We start from the raw sequence: 18,524 nt of genomic DNA on the forward strand, positions 1-18,524 counted from the left end.
TATAGGTGATTACTCCTACCATCGTCTGTTCCTCTCTTCTGTTTTTTTACAAATGATGATCATCACGGGGTGCCTGGGTGGCGCAGTCAGCCAAGTGTCCAACTCTTGATTTCGGCTCAGGTCATGATCATGCTGTTGGCAGGTTCAAGCCCCACATCAGGCTCTGTGCTGACAGTAAAGCCTGCTTGGGATTCTGTCTCCTGTCTCCCTCTCTCTCTCTCTGCCCCTCCCCTGCTTTCTCTCTTTCTCTCTCAAAAATAAATAAACATTTAAATAATAAATTAAAAAATAAAAACGAGCATGAAACACTAAACTAATTTTATGACTCACTCATAGGGTGCAAGCTGCAATACGAAAGACGTGTTTGATGGTATCCAGACATAGCTGTCTTTTCTCTTTTTCAGCACAAAGCACAGCAGCAGAAAAGGCCTCCTTCACCTGTTGGCAGAGGCTTCCTGGCTCTCAGTCTTCATGACTCCCCTAGATGCCCTTGACCTAAGAGAGAGCTCTCAACTTCCATTTATTGAACAATAAATACACATATCTGTTTGTTTCTACCTGACGTGCATTTACCTGGGGGTGGGAGAGGAGGGGAGGAATTGGGGACAAGGACTTACTCTTCACTCTACCTAAGTGCTGTTTGAATTCTGTCACATACGTATTAATTTAAATTTTTTATTTAAAATCATTTCAAGTTGGGGCACCTGGGTGGCTCAGTCAGTTAAGCCACGGCTCTTGATTTTGGCTTAGAAATCTCACGTTTTCAGATCAAGCCCCTTGTGTCGGGCTGTGTGCTGATAGGGGAGCCTGCTTGGGATTCTCTCTGTCCCTCCCCTACTCTTGACCAAGGGCCCCTGAGCAAGTGGGGTCTTTCTTTCTCTCTCAAAATAAACAAAAAGAAAATAAAACTACATTAAAAAAATAAAAACATTTCAAAATAAAAACATTTCAAGCCTACAAAAAGGTGTCCGGAACACATGTAACAGTGCTGCACTCACCACCAAGTTCATGCATTCTATCTTCCTCTCACTCCGTCCTCCCCACCCCCCCACCCCCCCCACCTGAGGAGGGTGACCTGAGGAGGGTGACCTCCTCAGGTCACCCTCAGCATTCCACCACCCCCCCCCACCCCCCCACCCCCCCAGTGAAGGAAGCCTCAGAATACTTAACATTCCCAGCAGTGGGCAGTGCTGACAACTGATCATGTCAGAAGTTTAGTTGGAAGTTATTTGCCATCCTATAGTCTGTCCCCTCTTGACACTGGCTACCAGCATGCAGTCTTTTCTATTTTGAAAATTTAGACTTACAAAAAAAAGTTGCCAGTATAGCACCCTTTGCTCAGACTGCCCTCATGTTAACGTCTCATCTAACCACAGTGGAAGGACCAGAGCCAGGGGGTTAATGATGATCTAATACTAGGAATTCATCTACTAATCTGACTTGAATTTTGCCAAGTGTCCCATGAGCATCCCGTTTCTAGTCCAGGATCCCATTCAGAATCCCACATGGCATATAGCAGTCTTGTCACCTTCATCTTCAATCTGGAATAGTTCCTCAGTCTTTCCTTGCCACTGCAACACTCTGGCGGGTTATTTTGTAGGACAAACCTCACTGTTTTCTCCTTACTAGACTGAAGTTAAGCATTTTTAGGCAAAAATACCGCAGAAGTGATGTACCCTTCTCAGGATGCCATATCTGCTGGTGTTGATGTGTCTAATTACTGGTCATAATAATTTTGATCATTTGGTAAAACTGGTGTCTTCCTGAGGTTTCTCTGCTACACAGTTACTGTTTTCCTTTGTAATTAATCAACATCCTGTGGGGAGATACTCTATGAGTATATAAATACCCTGTTCTCTTCATCCTTTTCCTTTTTTTTTTAGAAAATTTTTTTAACGTTTACTTATTTTTGAGACAGAGAGAGACAGAGCATGAACGGGGGAGGGTCAGAGAGAGGGAGACACAGAATCTGAAACAGGCTCCAGGCTCTGAGTGGTCAGCACAGAGCCTGACGTGGGGCTCAAACTCACGGACTGTCAGATCATGACCTGAGCCGAAGTCGGCCGCTTAACCGACTGAGCCACCCAGGCGCCCCACTTCATCCTTTTTCCCACTAACTTTAGTATCCCTTGATTCTTGTTTGCAGTGGTTATCACTGTGGTTTTTACCAAATAGTGATTTTTCTATTTCCACTGTTCTTTCTACATTTATTAATGGCAATTCTGCTGTAAAAAGGAACTGTAGCTTTCCCCCATTTATGTAGTCCATTATTATTATTTTTTTAATTGCAAGCCAAACTGTATCCAGCTTTATTAAAGACACTTTTCATACACAATCATGGTATTTCAGGCAGGACGTGGGGAGACAGTCGTTAACAGCATACAACATTCAGACTCCCTTCTTCAATGGACTACCCAAATCAGAACGCCTCTCTGCAACCCTGTGAAGTCTTCATCTGGTGCTCTGAATATCAGAGTGAGGGCTGACATTTCACATCTAGCATGTTGTTTAACAACTTTTCACAAGCCGACCCCGACTTTCAGGAAATGAAATGAAAATGACAGAATTATCAATCTTAAGACCCACAAACTAAAAAAGGAACTCTTTTAACGGATACCATCTCCATGGTAACACTGGAAAGTCCAGATTGCCTGACACACTGGGAACCATTGCTTGGGGTCCCATTGAAGTTGAAGGTGGAGAGAGGGAAGAGGGCATAAAAAATGAATTTTAGTTTTTCCACACCACAAGGCGTCTGTGCCAAGGTGGCTTACATGTGTCAACATCAAGGAATCCCTCCTCCCGGGAACCAAGGGAAGTTTCTCAAAACTAAAAGGGAAAAGTGTTTTTCTTCCTGTATCAATCTAATTTTGGAGGTATTTATTAGTGACATAAGCCTTTCCCCCAAAACAACAATGACGTGTTCTGTGTGCTAACAACATAGCTTTAAAAAAAAGTAAACAAAATTCTGCATTTTTATAAAACTTGGTAAAAAATAGTATTTCAAACTATAGTCGCCAGAAGTACACAGTAATAAAAAATGCACACACGTCACTTGGCATCTCCTAGTCCATTATTTTTATAGCTTTAGGGATAGTGTCTTGAATTTTTATTTCATTCTGTGGGTTATAATCCATTATTACTATTTTTCGCTCAAATTGTACCAGGTTTGGCTATAGAGAGCTCCTCTGAGTTGGCCCCTGTGTTCTTTGATGTATCTCCATCCTTCTTTGAGCACTTCCTTACTGCTTGGCACAACATGTTCCAGGCTCATTGGGGACTTTTCCTGCCATAGCCCTAGAATCTCTAGGAGCCCCGGTTTGTTACACTGAAGAATGGTATTCAGAAAGCAGGATCTAGGCACAAATCAGATTTAACTTGGTTAAATGAAAATGCAAACCTGAACTGGCCTTTGGAACAGCTTTGGAAGGAGAGGGCAAACCGTGCAGGGTCGAGGGGAGAAGGGGGGACACAAACAGATACTGAGGTTGAGAGAGAGCCCAGAGCAGAGTCAGCCAAGGCAGGGAGCTCAATCCTTGGCTGGGAGCACCTGTGGGAAGCATGGCCTCGATGCAAATAAAAGGAAGGATTCAGAAGGACACCATCAACAAAACAAGAAAAGGCAACCTGCTGAATGGGAGAAGATAGTTGCAAATGATATATCCGATAAAGGATTAATATTCAAAGTATATGAGGAACTTATATAACCCAACACCAAAAACCTAAATCATCTGATTAGAAATATACAGAGAACCTGAACAGACATTTCTCCAAAGAAAAATACAGATGACCAACAGACACATGAAAAAGTGTTCAACATCACTCATTATCAGGGAAATGCAAATCAAAACCACAGTGAGCTATCACGGCCTTTCTGAGGCTAAAATCAAAAACACAAAAAACAACAAGTGTTGGCAAAGATGTGGAGAAAAAGGAAGCCTCATGCACAGTTGGTGGAAAGTAAATTGGTGCAGCCGTTGTGGAAAACAGTGTGGAGTTTCCTCAAAAAACTAAAATAGGATTACCAGGGGCATCTGGGTGGCTCAGTCTGTTAAGTGTCTGGTTTTTGGTTTCAGCTCGGGCCATAATCTTACATTTCGTGGATTCAAGCCCTCCATCGGGCTCTGCACTGTGAGTGTAGAGCCTGCTTGGGATTCTCTCTCTCCCTCTTCCTCTGTCCTTCCCCCGCTCACTCTGTCTCTCTCAAAATGAATAAACTTAAAAAAAATTTTTTTTAAATAGGATTATCATATGCTCCAGTATTTCCACTACTGGGTATTTACCCAAAGAAAATGAAAACACTAATTCAAAAAGATACATGCATCCCTATGTTTATTGTAGCATTATTTACAATAGCCAAGATATGGAAGCATCCCAAGTGTCCATGGATAGATGAATGGATAAAGAAGATGGGGTATATACACAATGGAATATTAGTCAGCCATAAAAAAGAATGAAATCTTGCCATTTGCAACAACATGGATGGATCTAAAGGGTATTATGCCAAGTGAAGGAAGTCAGAGAAAGACAAATAAGATAGATTTTACTTATGTGTGGAATCTAAAAAAACAAACCAAAATACAGGGAACAACTTTATGGTTGCTGGGGGTGGGGTGGGCAAAATGGGTGAAGAGGAGTGGGAGATACAGACTTCCACTTATGAAATGAATAAGTCATGGGAATAACAGGTACAGTGTAGGGAATATCCTCAATGGTCCTGTAACGGTGTGCATGGTGATGGATGGCAGCTACACTTGTGAGCATACATGGGGACTTACAGAATCACCATGTTGTACATCTGAAACTAAAGTAACATGTGTATCAACTACACGTCAATTAAAAACAAGGAACACTGAGTTCCAGGCAGAGCTTGTACACCTGGGGCCTGGAGTTGGGAGGGAGAGGATGATATTTTCTCCCTTGCATCAGTACTCTTATGAATTTTTTAAAAAGTAGTATAGAAAAGACCTACTTTCCATTTTTCTTTTCTTTACCAGAGGCTATATGCATCTATTTTCTCACATTGAAGAACAATGCAGGGGATGTGGTTGGACCGTTGCAGTGGGGTTCACCCAGCAGCAATGGGTCTTTGCAGGGGGGCCGGCTGTGTTGGCAGTCCCAAATCCTTGGGTCTCAGAGGGAGTGCGGATTATTTTTTTAAGTTTATTTACTTATTTTGAGAGAAAAGGCATGCCCATGTTTGGGAGAGGCAGAGAGAGACAGAGAGAGAGCGGGTGGGGGAGAGAATCACAAGCAGGCTCCACACTGTCAGCGCAGAGCCCAATGTAGGGCTTGAACCCTACGAACCGTGAGGCCATGACCTGAGCTGAAATCAAGAGTCAGATGCTTAACTGCTTAACCGACTGAGCCACCCGGGCACTGTGGGAGTGTGGCTTTTAAACTCTGTTGCATGTTACCCACTATAAGAAGTACAGTTTACAACATGTCCTAACATATAGACACATATGCAACCTGAAATTTCATGACGCAATATCCATTCCTTGTTATGGATGACACAAGCTGCTTTCGATTCCTTGCAGGTTATTTCCCGCTAGTTTGATTTCACAACGTACTAAAGAATGGATTGGGACCTGCAGTTTGAAAACCACCCCTCCAGGCCAACCTCTTATCATGTAAATGGGGAAACTTGGCCCTAAGAAGGGAACTGAGTGCCCCAAATGCTATGGCTTTTCAAGATGAACTTTTTACTTATGACATTTACTTATGACTTGTCACACAACGCTACATTTTTATAGCTATTGAGGAAAACAGGTCTGAGTAATGAGGGCAGATTTTTTAAGTGTCAAGAGCTGGATGAAATTAGACTAAGGGTCTTGAACCAGAGACTTCCTGCCCTTATTCAATAGCCCCCAATTCCTAACGTTGGAGACCACAGGCTCTTTGCAATAAAATAAATGTTTTGTCCTTCATCAGTCCATTCACCACTGACTCAGCAAAAGCTCTGAGAAGGTAGTAGGCAGAGGCGGGCATGCAAGATGAAGGTGTGAGTGCCTTATGCTCAGGGTGCTCTCAGTTTCGCTGGGCGGCAGATAGACGAACAGCCCAGCTGAGCAGACAGAGAGGACCTTGCAGTAAGAAGTGTACCCGGTGCGGGTGGGGCTACTGAGGACAGCATGGGAGCTGTCAGTCTGGTTGGAGGGGGTTGTGACCTAGGAGAGTCACCTTCCTAGGCCTCAGCATCCTCCCCTGTATGGGGAAGACACGACCTGCATCACCTGCATCGGTGAGCTGTAGTGGGCCCTGGGAGCTCCCAGCACGGGCAGGCCAGGAGGGCCTTAGCAGAGCATGGCAGGGAGGCTGGCAGAATGAGTAGGAGGAGGGGAGAAGGCACTCTTTGGTGGACCCACAGGCCTGAGAGGACCTGCCATGACCCCGAGGTGGGGCAGGTTGAGGATATGGGGCCTGGAGTGCAGGGTGTGACGGGAATGACAAGGAGGGGCCCCATGATGGAGGCTTTTTCTGTCTGCCACCCATTGGAGTCAAAATTTCATCCTATGGCCAACAGGGGCCAGGGATGTGCTCTGAGAAGCAGTATTTGTATGGCGAGATTTGTATCCTTTACACTGACTCCTGTAACCACAGGAGACTGGTGGTGCTTGGAAGATCCTGTAACCACAGAATCTGACACTGTGGTGCTTGGAAGACACGCTGTGAGGTGACCCAGGTATAGAAAAGGGAAGCTGCAGTTTCTATTGTACTGCTGACAGCAAGAGCAGGTGGGCCGAGGCACGAAGGTGGCTTTGTACCCCCCCACACCCACTTGGGGTGCAGGGACTGTGGGCGCTTTTCTAACTAAAGACATGGCCCTGACATCAGAGAGAGTTCTCCAACCCTCTGTGCTGAGAAACTGCCCTGGAGAATCTCACTGGCCTGAGCCTGGGAACTCAGTCCCTGACACTGTCAAGGCACTTGAGCACGACGTGAGGTGCCACAGTGAAAAGACATATAGCACACTGAACTGCACAGACCTGGGTTCGAATTCCACCTCCCCCATGTACAAATTAAGTGACTTTAGGAAAGTTGGTTAATTTTGCCCTGGACTACATATAGTTTCCTCATTGTCCAGTGGAGAGAGGACATAAGTGTGGATGAGTTAACGTGTTTGAAATCTGTTGTAAACCCCCAATGAGCAGTCACTCTTTTTTTTTTAAGTTTATTTTGAGAGCGCGAGCACACACACATACATGCGTGTGGGGGGAGGGGCAGACAGCAAGAGAAAGAATCCCAAGGAGGCTCTACACTGTCAGCACAGACCCCGACACGGGGCTCGAACTCATGAACTGTGAGATCATGCCCTGAACTGAAACCAAGAGTTGGACATTCAACCAGCTGAGCCCCCCAGGTGCCCCAGAAGTCACTCTTAATGTCTCCTTTTACTTTTTAAATTTGTTTTAGAGAGAGAGAGGGCAAGCAGGAGAGGGGGCAGAGGGACACAGAGAGAGAGAATCTTAAGCAGGCTCCACGCTCAGTGCGTGGAGCCCAATGCAGGGCTCAATCCCACGACCCTGGGATCATGACCTGAGCAGAAATCAAGAGTCAGATGCTCAACCAATTGAGCCACCCAGGGGCCCCTCATAGTCTACTTTTAAAGATGAAGAGGCTGAGGTGGGAAGAGTTAAGTGACTTGCCCAAGCATACCCAGCTAGCGGAACCAGGAGCCCCGTGGTGGTCTGGCTGCTGCCCACATTCCTTTGAGGAGCTGGTGCTGCTCCAAGCTTTGATTCCACAGCAAGCAGAGCCCTGCCACCTGCACCCAGCCTGAAACCACGTTGCCTGTTAACCTAGTCCTAGGGGCCAGAGCACGGAGCGATGAGTCACTGCAAGCAGCTCCAACAAAGAGACCCCCTCTTCCCTAGCCAGTACACGGGCTGAGCCCTGGTTGCCAAGCAACAAGACATAACATATCTAAATACAGCTAGGTCTCTTGCTGTAACAGTGAGGCCTGTTTCTTGCTTCTCCCTTTCACCCCTCCGCCTTCCTTCCAGTGTCTCCTGGGGCAGTAGGTTTGGTCCTCACGCTAACAGCTTCCAGACCAGAGTGAACGTGGACTGCAGGGTGGATTCCTAGGGGTGGATGCTCTGCCTGGGCGATGAATGGGACAAGGCTGTGCAAGGCAGGGGGGCGGGAGGTGCAGAAGGTGTGGGCGGTGGCAGCAGACAGGATGGGCTTTTACCATTCCAGCCGGGTAAGGGCGGTGGTGGTGCCAGGACATGACTTCCTGACACCAAACCAGAAGGATGGCAGAGGGAGGCTCCTCAGATGGGGGTGCGTGTCCATTTCCTTGGGGCTTCAGCTGTTCCAGGGGCCCCAGGGTGGTGACAGCCTCCTGTGTGGGTCTCGTGGCATCTCTTCTCGAACCTGTGCTTTTTTAATTCCATCTGGTTACTCGGTTTAGCTGCAGAATGTCTTGAGAGGGTGGCTCCCCTGGGAGGGCCCCTTGCCTACACACTGGCCTTGCTTATGCCAAACACTGTGGACAGGGTAACAGTTATAATTTTAGGACTCCTCTTGTGGTCAGGCAATGAACTTGGTCTTTGCGTATATATCATCCTATTAACCCTTACAATGACAATGTAATGTATTATTTTTTATCAGTTTTATTAGGTTTGATTTACACACAATAAAAGACACCAATTTTACGTGTACAATTTAGTGAGTTCTGACAAAAGTATAACAATGTTGTAACCAACATCACAGTGTTCACCACAGAACATTTCTGCCACCACTCTGCAGCCAATCCTCTACCCTTGACCTCTGGCAACCACTGACCACTATAGTCTTACCTTTCCTAGACTTTATTTCATTCATTCATTCATTATTTGAGTGGGGGAGGCATGGGGGGGAGGGACAGGGAGGGAGAGGTAGAGAAAGAGAGGGAAAAAGGGGGAGAGGGAGGGAGAGGGAGAGGAGAAGGGGGAGGGAGAAGGGGAGGGACAATCTTAAGCAGTCTTCATGCTCAGCATGGAGACCGAGTCAGGGCTTGATCCCAGGACCCTGAGATCATGACCTGAGCCAAAATCAAGAGTCAGATGTTCAACCAACTGAACCAGCAGACTCCCCTCTTAGACTTTCATTTACACGGAATAACAGAACATGTAGTCCTTTGGTGACAGTCTTCTTTCACTTAGCATAATGCTTTTGAAACATTATCAATTGTTCTGCTAACCAGTTAATGAATATTTGGGCTGTTTCCATTTTGGAGCTATTATGAAAAAAGCAGTAATGAACATATATGTACAAGACTTTGTGTGGACATGTGTGTTCATTTCTCCAGGAATGGAACTGCTGGTTCATTAAACAGATGAAAGATTGAAGCTCAGAGGGGTTAAGAAACTTGCTTGAGCTCATGCACCTTGGCAGAAATTCACAGCCAATGGCAGGTGGTCGCCCATAGGAAATATGTTTTGTTTTTTAATTTTTATATTTTAATTTTTTATTTTTTAGTTGAAAGTTCTTTGGCCAGTAATTACTGTAGTAGTGTGTATCTGGGCTGGATCCAGGTGTATTCAGGCTCCTGGCATAGGTAGACAGACACTAAGCACAAGTTGCTGAGTACACAGGGGCGTAGGTCACTCTCAGAAAGCATTAGTAGGTGACTTACAGAAGCCTAAGTGGCAGGGTTGCAGGGTTTTTGTTTTGTAAAGATGTTTGCCAGGCTTCTCCACTGTAAAATTACTATTTTCTCTTTCTAATTAATTACTCGAGAGGGGAGACTTTGAGAGGAAGCATCCTGCTCCTCATCAAGCTTTCATCCACTGGTCTGAATATCCATTATGAATTTCCTGATTCCACCATTCCTTTTACATTAGTCATTGGCATTTTCCTATTAGGGAGAGCTTTCCCTTCTTCCCCTTTTATGTTTAGATCAGTATGCCTCATGGATTATTTTATTATATGGGAGATAATCCATAATTATCACTGTTTTAATGTTTAACATGTCCCAGATTTGACCAAATTCAGTCTCTTGAAGCTGGCTCCTATGTCCTTTTAACACATGCACAATGTCCCAGGCTTTCGTACTTCTGTGGCAGCCCCGGTCCCTTTTAGTGGAGAATGGCATTCAGAAACCAAGAATGGGGTGCTAGAGATACTCGTTATTGCTGGGCTGTCCCACTTACAGGCCTCCTCAGGCTACAGGGTTTCAAGGCAGTGGGGCTGGGTCAAAGGCAGGGCCATGACACTGGACTTGTAAGTGAGAGCTCAGCAAAACTGGGCATCAACATCAAGGGAATCTACAGTAGGTGCCAGGATGGGGAAACCCAGCCAAGTCAACCAGTCAATCAGTTTCTCTGCTCAGAAATATGTCTATAAATTTCATAAATTTAAAAACCTCTGGGGCAGGGGGAGGTAACACCTTTCAGCTTTTCTTCCTTTGGTGTGAATAACTTCCAGGGCAGAGAACATGAGAAGCTGGTTCTTAAGGAAGGTGGTGGAGGGTCAGGGAGAATGAGGGCAGGCATGGCAGGGGAAGAGTCTAGGGACTCCGGATGGTACACTGTGTCTCCAGTGGCGACAGAAAATTGCCCAAGTTCTCCTGCCACAAACCCTGTGCTATGCCCAAGGCTGATGGACCAGCTGGCTCACAAGAATCTGAGCCTTGAGTGAACTCCAGAATTAGAGGTGGGGGCTCATAACGTGGGACCACCATCTCAGAATTGGTCTCCCTGAAAATAACTACCTTCTGGTTGTTTTGGGGTACCCTCCATTCTGAAGTGGCTGCTGGTCTTACTGGGCAGGTGCGGTGCTAGGCCTCTCATGGGCAGCAGGTGGGGACAAGCCTGCCTGTTTGCAGTGGGTTTCTTTTCTTTTCTTTTTTGAGAGAGAAGGAGCATGTGTGTAGGCACACAAGAGGGGTGGGGGAGCACAAGTTGGGGAGGGTCAGAGAGAGAGGGAGAGAGAATCCTAAGCAAGACCAACATGGGGCTCGATCTCACAACCATGAGGTCATGACCTGAACCAAATCTAAGAGGCAGACTCTTAACTGACCAAGCCACCCAGGTGTCCCTCCAATGGTCTCCACATGACTTGTCCCACTGGTGTCTCTCAGAATCCTGGGGCAGGATGCTCTTTTCTGTCTTCTAGATGAGGACACTGAGCAAGCCAGGCCAAGAGGAGCAGGCATCAGTCCCTGCCAACTCTAGTATTCATAGTTTAGCCTGGCCAGAGCCACCAGACCTGGCCATAGCAGGCTGGCCACTGAGGGCACAGGGAACCCCACGGAGACCGGTCTGAGCAACCTCAGCAGTCTGGAGGGGCTGAGGAGTCAGTGGCACTGCTGCCTTTCAGGATGCTGAACCTTCTCCAGTGCAGCTTCAGACAGGCTGGCCTATGGTGAAGAACCAGACCTTCAAATGAAGGACGTCAACCGTTTGAGCAGACTTGTAGGAACCAGCTGTGGAAGGAGCTATACCACACTGGACTGATGGGTGTGGTGAGCCAGAAGGATGAAGGTGACTAACTCCTCACCTGTGTCTGCCGGTGAGTACCTGGGGGAGGGGCGGGTCCCGCAAACCAGTTCTGAGAGCAGACTGGGAAGGCCTGGAGGGAAGGAAGCCAGTGGTGTCACCACTGGTCAGGCTGAACCTGGAGGGCAGAGCCCCAGTGCTGGGAGAGGCAGCTGAAGGAAAGGCAGGGAGTGGTGCCCTGTGGCATTAGGCAATCAGGGAGGGGCTCTGGGACCTGGCTTTAGGGAGGGATCCTGAGACACCAGGCACTCGGCAGGGCTGGACACATGACCTCCACTCAGGCCTGCTCCATGAGGAGTCCCAGCAGCCTGGTGACAGCAATCCCACCTTTCTTTGCTACTTTTTCCTTATATGCAGATGAGAATAATAATTCTGCTGACCTGTCTTTCTCAGGATGTTTGTGAAAAACACCTAATAAAACATGGTGCAGAGAGACAAGGAAAAAGAGGAATGGGAAGAGAAGAAAATATAAACAGGATAAAGGGAAGAAACAAGACACAAAGATCAGAAGCAAGGGTTGACCATTAGGGGGTGCTGCAGGGGGTAGAGGTCACCAGGAGGCCCCAAGCAAAAGGCCAACTTCTAAAAAACTGATTATTGTCAACAATTTGATATTTTAAAGGTGTATTATCTTTACTATAGTCTTAGAACGCACTAATTCAGAAAGCCCATGTGATTTAAACATCTCTTGGTCCTTTTCCAAAACAGGAAGTTCTCCCCCAATGGCAACCCATAATTTCCCCATATCATGGAAAGTGAGCTGGGACAAGGGCTAAGGGAATGTGAAAGGAATGAGTTGCACTTCTCAGATTTCCCTTAGCATTGGTATCTCATGTGATCTCTCATCCTGCCATAAACACCACAGGCAAAAAGAAATCCCTAACTGTTCTCTTGCAGCCAAGAAGCTGTCCTTAGCTCTCTATCCATTATATGAACATCTTTCACTGAAAAAAAAAAAAAAAAATTAGAGGGGTGCCTGGGTGGCTCAATCGGTTAAGTGTCTGACTCTTGATTTTGGCTCAGGTCATGATCTCACAGTTTGTGAGACTGAGCCCCATGTCCAGCTCTGTGCTGATGGCACGGAGCCTGCCTGGTATTCTCTCCCCCATCTCTCTCTGCCCCTCCCCCGGTCATGCTCTCTCTCTCTCTCTCTCTCTCTCCTCTCTCTCTCTCTCGGAAATAAACTTAAAAAAATTAGAACAAGTTAAAATTTAAGTATACATACCAGCTATCAAATTTATGTTTGTAATTAAAGCAGACAATAAAGTAAAACTACCATAAAATCTATCTAAAAACTTACCTAAAAACAAAAAAATACCAGCACAACAAAGATCTATGCAGGGAGGAAAGACTGAAGGAAACAGCTATAGAAGGAACGAGAGGGTTTTCTTCCTTGTGTTTTCCACATTTTCCATTAATATGTGTAACATAATGAGAAAATATATGACAAACATAATTTTAAAGAAATATACCCAATAGCAACTGATAAAGGAAAGAATTAGGGATGACCAAGATCACAGAAAATTCAAGACCAACCTCTGTGGGAAATCTTGTCATAGGACCTCTTTCCAAGGCTTTTGGAAAGCTTTTTGGGCAATCCCCAACAGCTGAAATCCCAGAAATGACTTTTCTTTGCTTGCAGAAGCACTGTGGACTTTTTATCAGGAGATTTACTTTACTAATATTACATTTTGCTTTTTGACAGAGCAAAGTGAGTGTCCACCCCAGGGGATCATGATGACAATAATAAAAATTAAAAAAAAAAATAACAGACTTACCATGGATCATTTATATAGCACACGGTCCTTCTCTGGCTCCCTAAATCCCAACTTTTCATGTGCTTCTCAGGGAAGACATGATTGGCTGCTATGCAACAGCCATCCATCCCTCAGCTCCCTGGTAACCTCTAGCCTGGGTTTGTGGCCAGACATGGTCTGGCAGTGTGCCCAGCCCTGGGGCACACCTCATGTGGGCTGTCCACATTATGGTAATGCTGACTCCTTTGCAGACACAGAAATGGAGCTGGCTCAGCTCTGGTCAATGAAATGCTCCTAGGACTAGGTTCAGCTACCAGTGACAGTGACTTACCCCTTTCTTATGTGAAAGTACAGAGTCCTGTGGTTCAGACCAGGATGGGGGTTCTGCTTCCACCAGTTCTTTGCACGGCCCCCTTGTTCTCCTTCTTCAAGATGATCTGTAAGGTATTCCAGGATGGAGAAAGGGATGAAGGCAGAGGGATCAAAGGGGTCAAAGCAGTAGACTCTTGAGGAAGGGTCTCTCAAGAAAGTTCTTGGATGGACACTTCCACTGATTTCCCTTTTACTAGTATTTAGTTATATGACCACATTTAGTTGCAAGGGAGGTTGGGAAATAAACCCTTTATTATTGGGGGGGGGGCGTCTATTGCTCAGCTAAAATTCAGTTGCCATGGAAAGAGGAGAATGAACTTGGGGGCACCATTAGCAGATTGTTAGCAAGAACAAAAGGGGTACTCTGCTGGAGGGCTGACGTGAGATTGTCCTTGATGAAGAGAATCCCAAACACATCTAGCCTCAGATTTTGGTTTCTAATGTTATTCTCCAATAGAAGGAAACAGGGCTCCTTGGAGAATGGCTGATTCTAGGACTGGGGCAAGAAACATTCAGGATGAGTCTGGCACATCTGGTAATGCCAGAAAGTTAGGAAGTAACTTAAATAATGTTATATTGGATTACAACCTAAAGTATAAAATAAACATCTGTGAGCCCATATTAATATAAATAAATGATTGAATAGGTAATAACTGAGGGAGAAGAGACACATTTTCCATGGAGAATTCCAAGGAATTTATGTAGATATTCTGCACTCTAGGAGGTGAAGCATAACTCTCCACTCCTTAGGTGGGAGCACAGTGATTTCATTTCAGAGAATACAACATAGAAGTTGGGGGGCGGGGGGGAAGAATAGAGAAACCTGGAAATGAGGCTTCAAACAGGCAATCAAGGTCAACCTTAACCTTTATAAATCATGTTGATGACAGGCTGTGATGAGAAGGGCACTTTACCCCTGTGATCTTCATCCCCAAATTCAAACCTTACTTTAATCATAAGAAACACATAAGACAAACCACAGTGGAGAAATATTCTACAAAATATCTGACCACTACTTCTCAGAACTGTGAAGGTCATCAAAAACAAGGGACATTGTAACCAAGCGGAGGCTAAGGAGACAGGAGGACTAAGTGTAATGGGGGATCCTGGATGGCATTCTGACACAGAAAAGGGACATTAGGTAAAAATTATGGAAATCTGAATAAAGTATGGATTTTAGTTAATGATAAGGTATTAATATTGGTTCCCTAATCTGAAAAATGTATCAAATATTAATAATTGGGGAAATTGGGTGGGGCATATCTGGGAGCTGTCTGTACTATCCGCTCAATCTGTCTGTAAATCTAAACCTGTTTCCAAAGTTAAAAGCTGAGAGAGAAAGAGGGAGAGAGAATATGAATCCTTTCCCTTTCCTGAGTAGGAGGCCAAGATATTTGGAGGTGAGGGAGTCATCTTATGACTGTAGACATGACAATCACAGCCATAACCAATTATGGACCACTCTATTGGGTTTTTGTTATATCAAAAAATTAACTTCACTGTTGAAGCTGTTTTGGGCCAGGTGCCTTGTTCCTTGCAGCTGAATGCATCCCAACTGACACTCCTCAAGTCACTTTCACAGCCACTGCTGTAGTTTAGACCTTTATCTCCTTACTTAGGATTCTTAGCCTGCTTGAGCACTCTTCCTTCCTCATTTGGTTGCTCTCTTCCTCCTCTGGATTTACCCACTGGCTGCATCTCTCCAAACACCCTGAGGCCAGCAATTCTTGCCCTTTCCAGGACAAGGGCTGTTCTTCCAAGCTTGTGCAGACTTGAGTCCTTCTGCCCGGAATGCCCATTCCTCCCTCCTCCATTCCAGCAAATAGCTACCCAGATGCAAGTTTCAGCTCACCGTGTGTGATGGGCAGGATTCTCCTATGTCCCTGAAGATCCACAGGTAAACATGACCTGCGTGGTAAACATGGCCTGGTACTGTGACTATAATGAGTTGTACCCCTATGATTAGATTGATTTCTAAGAACAGATTATCTTGCAGGGCCTGACCGAATCATATGAACTTTTAAAAAGCAGAGAGTTTTCTCTGGCTGGTAACAAAAGAGGAAGTCAGAGATTCAACACGTGAGGGGGATTTGATTTTCAAGAAATTCTCTGTTGCTGGCATTGAGGATGGAGGGGTCCCATGGCAAGGAATGCTGGTGGGCTCTAGAGGCTGATAGCAGGCCCTGGATGAATGCCTGGGAGGAAATGGGGGCCTCAATCCCACAACCACAAGGAACTGACTTCTGACAACAAGAATGAAGACGGAAACAGGTCTTCCCCCAGAGCCTCCAGATAAGAACTCAGCCCAGCTGATATCCTGATTTCAGCCTCATGATACCGAACACAGAACCCAGCCGTGATGCTGTGCAAACTCTGACCTAGAGAGCTGTGAACTAATAGTAAATAGGTGCCACTAAGTCTGAGGCAGTTTATTATGCAGCAGTAGAAAACGAACACACCATGCCTCCTCTCTGAAGTCTTCCCTCATTCCTTATATACACCTGTGATGTCCTCCTCTCTGCTGCTGGGGCACCTCATACACAGCTCTGCTACAGGGCAAGTTGCTAAGTATTATACTGATCCACTTAGGGGTCTGCCCTCATCACACAATTCCAGAGTTCCCGAGAAGTGGTGGAAACTACAACTTTATCACTGCAATCTCAGGCACAGAGCAGAAAGGCAAAAAATACTGAATAAGTGAGGATTTCATCAAGAAAAAAACCCCCCAGGATCCCTAATTTGTAATCATATACACTAAAATTGCCAAAGGTACCAAAGATTTAATGTCTAAGCCAGAGAAAAACTCACCAATGTAAAGAGAGAATGGAGAAAAAAGATTAATATTCATGTAGGGTGTTTCTAAGGAACCAGATGTGAATGAAGTCCCCAGGTAAGTAGGTGAGGGAAGAAGTAAGCAGAAGTATGAGGAAAAATCTCTACATTACTTAGTAAACAGGTATTTATTGAATGTCTGCTATGTGGTCAGGCCAGGAAGTGTGGAAAACAATACAGGATTTAAACCCTGCTCTCAAAAATACTGAAAGCCTCCTTTCTGTGGCATACCATGCTTAGAATGTTAGAACCAAAACGAATTTTAAAGACCTTGATTTTATGCATACTTAAGCTTAAAAATCCTCTACTTTTTTTTAATGTTTATTTTTGAGAGGGGAGGGGGCAGAGAGAGAGGGAGACACAGAATCCGAAGCAGGCTCCAGGCTCTGAGCAATCAGTACAGAGCCCGATGCGGGGCTCCAACACAGGAACCGTGAGATCATGACCTGAGCTGAAGTCTGACATTTAACTGACTGAGCCACCCAAGCGCCCCCAGAATCCTCTACTTTTTAAACAAGTGGGAGCAAATGGATTTTCTATTGAGCTCCGTAGTTTTGAGGTCTTTTGGTATTGGCCCTTCTTTGCGTTGGCTGCCTAATTCTCTGCAGGACAGACGAACCATTCATTATCAGCTTAGCCTGATAGTCATTTAGGTTGTTCGGAGGTTTTCACTATTACAAACATCTGTCCAGTAGCAACTAAGCTCCCGCGCCTTTTACATCTCTGTGAAAGGGTCTATAATGACAATTCCAGGAAGGGGACCCAGATATTTTATGACACCACACCCTCTCCCGCAGTCCCTGCCCCACGGACGCAGGCTCCCTTGAGCAGCTAGGGCCTCCTGAGTTGGGGCAGTTGCCTACCTCTGGACCTGGCGGGTGCAGCTCCCATCTCTCTCCGGGAGTGGAAATGTGGTCTGGAATAGGCAGGAAGGAGGTGGACTCCATAATGTACCCAGAAGCCAAGTAGATGCAGAGCGAGGGTAAAAAAAAAAAAAAAAAAAAAAAAAAAAAGGCACAGGAAGTTGTTAAGGGGTACTTGAGAAAGAAGAGAGGGGGTGGAAAAGATGCTTTCTGGTTCAGGGTGGCGAAGGCTAAAATCAGTCGGATACATACAGGTTATTCACTCGCGATTAATTTGTTTTATCCTGTGGGCGATGGGGAACGAGGGAAGGATTCAGTGAAAGAGAGTTAGGTTTCAGATTCTGCCACTTGATCTAGGGGTGAGTGTCAATTCATCTCTCTGGGTTGTTTCCACATCTGTTAAAACTGGGGAAGTAGTATTTGCTGGGCCGACCCTAGAACGGTGACAGGAACTAAACAGAGAACAGCTGTAAAACTTAGAAGGCCAATCTCCGGGGAGGGGGTGGTGGTGGTGGTGGTTTACAGTTAGCTAACAAGCCGACAGTAATATCTAAAGTGCTTCAGAAAACAATTCTGCAGTGAAGTCCGAAAATTAAGAGGCAGATGGCTTTTCGCCTGCAAACGACATGCCACAGACTGAGTCGGTCGCAGCCTCTCCTTGCCCTGCTGCTCAGCGCCTGGCTCAAAGCCCACGCAGGAAACCCTCGCCCGGGTTTGCTTGGAAGTCTCGGGCGCCGAGGACTCCCGGAGGCGGAGGATGACGGCGCGCGTGCGCGTGCGCGGCGCACCCGGCTCGGAGAAGGCGGCGGTGATCTAGGGGCGGGGCTGGCGCTGGGGCTGACCCGGACTGGGAATCCCCGCAATGCCTAACGGGTGGGGGCAGCGGAGCGTGCGTGGGCGCAGCCAGCCAGTGCGCAGGCGCGGGCACGCTCCCCTTGGCCTCCGCGCGGCGCTGTAGGCTGGGCGCGCGCCCGCGGCGGGTTCCGTTCCCGGCGGGCGGAGGGTTGTGCGCGCAGGAGCGAGCCGGCCGTGACGTGCGCCGCGCTACGCCCGACGTCACGGGTCCGTGTGTAGTGGCGGCCCGGCTACCCTCAACGGCGGCGCCTGAGGAAGGTGGTGCGGTCGCTGGGTGCGGCGTTCAGGGGTCGCGCGGCGTGCGGCGACAACCACGATTAGGACGACGATCGGGAGGCCGGGCACTTCCAGCCGCGGAG

The 18,524-nt window shown here is 46.5% G+C and overlaps 1 long non-coding RNA gene across 1 annotated transcript; it reads right to left on the bottom strand.

The window, feature by feature from the left end:
- Positions 1-1,146: 1,146 nt before the first annotated feature.
- Positions 1,147-18,296, bottom strand: LOC113598273 (uncharacterized). The gene is made up of 3 exons (XR_003418947.2): positions 17,311-18,296; positions 13,575-13,680; positions 1,147-3,356 (listed from the first exon to the last, which is right to left on the bottom strand). It is a non-coding gene; the product is annotated as an uncharacterized LOC113598273 (long non-coding RNA).
- Positions 18,297-18,524: the final 228 nt, after the last annotated feature.

The sequence above is a fragment of the Acinonyx jubatus genome, chromosome C1 (assembly GCF_027475565.1).
Source record: "Acinonyx jubatus isolate Ajub_Pintada_27869175 chromosome C1, VMU_Ajub_asm_v1.0, whole genome shotgun sequence".
Lineage (NCBI taxonomy): Eukaryota > Metazoa > Chordata > Mammalia > Carnivora > Felidae > Acinonyx > Acinonyx jubatus.